Raw genomic sequence first — 5162 nt, forward strand, 5'->3', positions numbered from 1 at the left:
CTTACGACGGAGAGGAGGCCGGAGAGGGAGAGCAGTCCGACGAGGCGGCGACTGGCGAGAGGAGAGATAGAGCATACGGTGCAAAGCCCGACAACCAACGAAAGGGATAGAGAGACAGAGAAGCAAAAGTTCGGCAATAGAGGCCTTCGTTATCTCCGGTGAGATCTGGACTTTTTTTGGCAGTTAGAATCTTCTGGGTTTTTTGTTTTCTTAAACTCAAAATTTGCATTAAGAGTTGTGTGCATTTCAAATAAGGTTTCCTTGTTTTCTTAGTTTCCAAATAAAATAAGATTTTTTATTATTATTTTATTAGTGCTTTTCGGATGTGTTATCCGTGATTTTCGGATGTGTTGTTAACGTAATGTGTTAGTTAGATTCTTAGATAATCGCTACATTTTGTTAATTATATTACATATATAGCTGTGAACTTAAAACAAGGGGGCCGACTTACTGATTATTAGGTTTATTTCATACAGAAAATAGTATTAGCAGCCATAAAACCGGGGAGACCATGGCCCCCCGAGCCCTTATTACGGTCCGCCACTATATATATATATATATATATATATATAACAATACAATATTTTTATCAACAATCAACAATAATGTAATTAAACACAAAAGAAAAAGAATTAATCGGATTGAGAAATAAAACAATGATGAAAGTCAATTTTTTTAAAGACGGGTCAGTATACGGTCGTTGTGCCTCCTTATGGTCTACGTGGCATGGCTTTAATGCCGTTACAACAGGTGGAACACCGCCCCCTCCCGTTATGTGGCCCTTCGTTGGCATCTTAACGAACAATAACATTCATTTTTTTCCCTCCATTTTACCATTGAAAAATGGCAACATTTAAAAAAAATTTATTTACCTATAAATTTAATCACCAATTTTCTCTCTATTTCATATACTTTCAATACATTCCAAAAAAAAATGAATCCGTTCGATGATAGTCATGACGTTGATATGTTCGTCTCTATTATGTACGAGTATTGCACGAACATGCTACTACAACCAAATCTAGCTCCTCTATTAACCAGACATATGATGTTAAACATAGACCGCGAAGAAGGGCACAAACGTTTAGTTCACGATTATTTTGCGGATGCTTGTGTCTACCAGCCACCCAATTTCAAAAGAAGGTTTCGTTTGCGGAAAAATGTTTTTGTTCGGATAGCCAACGCGTTCTACAAGATATTATGTATGCATGTACCATAATTCATAATGATGGTTGAAGATAAAGGACGAAACATTGTGGAGTATTCGTCTTCGGAGCCCATACACATGCAATTTCAACTCGGGACAGTGAAATATTACATAGGGTCGTAGATATTCAAGACGCACGAAAACACAAACAACTTCGAGAAGATTTGATTGATTTTATATATGATGGAAATGAAAATGAATAAATTAGGGGCAAAATGTAATTTTTTTAAATGTTATGTTTTTTGTATTGTTTTTTAAATGTTATGTTTAATTAAAAAAATAGGTTTATTTAAATAACATGTTTTAATTAATTTTGTTTAAAAATAAAAAATTAAATCGAAAAAAAAAGAAAAAAGAAATGATGACATGGAGTGTTATAACTAGTTGCCAATTTCATATATTTGGTTTTATAACATAATATTGACATGATATGTTAGGTGACAACTTTTAGGTGTGATAACACCCCTTAACTAGTTGCTCACACCTACCAGTCTAAAAAGAAGGGATGGGAGGAGAATAATCACATCCAAACTTATTTAAAGAGGTTGGTTGGATGTCCATAATGGTTTCCAAATCATTAACAAATATAGATTACGAATGTCAACATGAGCAAATGGGGTGAAATAATTGCCCCTGGCCCCGTCTCCGAATTCTTCTGTTTCCCCTGACCTTGAATTCTTCCGTTTCTCCTCTCCTGAATTTGAAGACCACCTCGGATCCCGCCTACGTTTCACCCGTTAGGCCCGAAATACTCCATTTAAACATATTTATCGTATTTTTTACTCTTTTATTTTGTTTATATTTATATACTACACTAATTATTTAAATGCAAAACATATATTACACAATGACTAGTTTAATTTTAATAGTTAAATATAGCGTAATTATTTCGAGACCCCCACAGAGTATTCGGGATGGAACTCCCTGCCCCTACAAACTAAATGGGTGTAAAACCCGCCCTAAACCGAAAACATTGTAAAAGTATATCCGTATATAAATAGGGTCCCATAGGGTTTCTGATCCGACGGCTGAGAAGGAGCCACGCGTCGCAGATCCGAAGCTCGCAGGGGGATGGCTCGCACGAGGTCTGCGTGTGCGAAGGCTTGCTGTCCTCTCCTGATTGGACCGAGGTCTACTGGTCCGAAGTAGGGTTCCGTGGCTTCTTGCGAGGGCTTCAGACATGTGAAGGAGGACACGCGTCGGACATGCATTGGACCACTCAGCAGCTCGGATGACTCAGCCTCGTTTCGGACATGTGGCACATGTGAGGCGAGGACACGTGGCTCGCATGACTCACCAATTTCGGACACGTGGCACGATCTAAGCGAGGGTGACGTGGCAAAAACGTGACTATGCGAATTTTCTCGATTTTTGTGCAAAAACTTCTAAAATCCATAACTTTCACATACGAGCTCCGTTTTTGACGTTCTTTATATGCACGCATAGGTAAAATTACGCTATACAACTTTCGTTTAGACTTTGTCGGCTAATTTTGACTTTAATTTTTATATTATTATTTTTAACAGACCGGTACAGGAAATCCGTTAAAAATTCATAACTTCTTCATCTGACGTCCGTTTTCGTCAGACTTTTTACCGTTGTGCTACTAATGACGAGACCTTCGATTCTCGTTTAGGTCGTGTCGGCTAAAAATCACTCTATCTAAAATTCGAGTTTTTAGCTGTCTACTGCTAAGCTGAAACTTCGAAAAATCATAACTTCCTCATACGAAGTCAGATTTGGGCGTTCTTTTTATGCCTACTCTCGGTTTAACGAACACTACGAGTTTTGTTTAGATCACTAAGGCCAAAAAGTAGTTTATCGAAAGCTCACTTTTTACGACATTCGGCCCCGTGCCGGTTTGTCGCGAAACTTCGACAGATCATAACTTCTTCGTTATAACTCGGATTTCGGCATTCTTTATATATTCGTAATCCTTGTCACGCCCACTACAAGTTTCTTAATAGATATCGGCTTTATCTAAAATTTAATTTTTGACGCTCATTTTTATTCTTAATTAATTAAACCCTAATAATTAAGCATAAAACACATAATTCACATAATATTCACATAATTCCTTTTTCATTTCTTCAAAATGAGTTACAAAGGTTAACCTAGACTATAATGTCAATATTAATTCCTAGCCTAGAAACACGGGCATTACAATTCTCTCCCCCTTAGGATGATTCCGTCCCCGGAATCACACATCAGCAAATAAATGCGGGTAGCGACTCATCAAGTCACTCTCCGTTTCCCAAGTGAGATTTGGCCCATTCGTATGTTTCCAACGTACAAGCACTAAATTGACCATCTTGCGTCTCAGCTTCTTAGTCTTACGGTCAACGATTGCCTCAGGTTCTTCGATCAACCTCTTGTTTTCATCCAACCTTAACTCAGAAATCGGAATTATGTCGGGCACATCTCCCGTGAACTTTCTTAAATAGCACACATGAAAGGTATTATGAATACCCTTGTAACGCCCCGTTCCTGGTACGTATTTAATTTGATTAAATGTTTCTTTTTGTAAGAGCTACTCGGCGAGTTGTAGCCCTAACTCGCCGAGTAGATGTCGAATTGGACGCGGGCTTTAAGTGATCTACTCGGCGAGTCCACGCCTGGACTCGGCGAGTAGGCCAGTCAGGAGGAAACCCTAATCCTTAGGGTTTGCACCCTATTTAAACGTCCTTATAGCCCCATCTCAGCCTCCATCACCCTCAGAGCATTCCTTATCGAAACCCTAGTCTACATTGGTGAGTTTGAGTGATTGTTGCCTTGTGAAGGGACTTTTGGTGCACATTGGAGCAAGTGGAAGAAGGAAGGGGTTGAAGAGCTCAAGGAAGGGGACTTAGATCCAGAACACATTCATTTGTGGTCACCCATTCTGGTAATAAAGTTTCCATCTTGATTATTGATCTATTAGATCTTGTTTGTCCCTAAATTGTTGCTTTTAAGCCCTTAAACCCCAAATCCTTGGTAGAGAAACCTTATGGTTGGGCTATACTTCAGATCTGGACCCTCATTACCTTCTAGAGTTGTAAAGTCTCAGTTATGTTCGTGATTGAGGTCCCTCTTGAGCTTAGAACCCCATTAAGAGCTTAGTTTTGACATTTGGAGCCCTTAAAGCTATGCATGCATGTAAAGTTTGCAACTTTACGTGATAAGCATGCCCTAGAAGCCTAGATCTGTGGTTTGGAGCCGCTGCATGGCTCAAACCAGGTCTGTATGGAAAAAGGACTGAATGAACTCGGCGAGTAGAACGCTGGACTCGGCGAGTCCTATGAACATAGCCGTGAACTCGGCGAGTTGGTTGAGCAACTCGGCGAGTTCGTTGAAGATTGCCTTGAACTCGGCCAGTTGTTAGAAGACTCAGCGAGTTGGCTAGGGTTTCTTCCAAATCTTGGCCACATATGAACTCGACGAGTTAAAAAGGGAACTCGACGAGCCAATCAAGGATTTCACGACTTCTCGAGTTCAGGAAGGACTCGACGAGTCGGTGATCTGCACTCGACGAGTCGAGTCAACATAGACTGTTGACTTTGACTGTGGACTTTGACTTGGACCAAGGGTTGACCAGTTGACTTCTGTTGGTTTCTGGTAATTGGGAGATTTATGAAAAAGGTTTGTATGGTACCTATAGGTGGTGGAGTTTGTGTTGGACCCAGGAGTTGAGCCTTCTTATTTACGACGACAGTTGCGAGGTGAGTTATCCTCACTATACTAAGGGGTCTAAGGCACCAAGGCCGGCCCATTGGATATGATATCCTAGTAGTTGTATTATGTTGAGTATGAGTTAGTTATGCATGCTAGTTTGATACGCTAGAGGGTAGGTCTGTAGGACTACCTGTGATACTGATTGATTGTCTGCATGTGCATTATCTGTTACATGTTGATATGTTATGTGGGATGGGTTGAGGTTGTACTGCTCCGTGCGGTAGCCAACAAACCCTAGAGTATT

The sequence above is a fragment of the Lactuca virosa genome, chromosome 3 (genome assembly GCF_052849685.1).
Source record: "Lactuca virosa cultivar CGN04683 chromosome 3, Lactuca_virosa_CGN04683_v6, whole genome shotgun sequence".
Classification (NCBI taxonomy): Eukaryota; Viridiplantae; Streptophyta; class Magnoliopsida; order Asterales; family Asteraceae; genus Lactuca; species Lactuca virosa.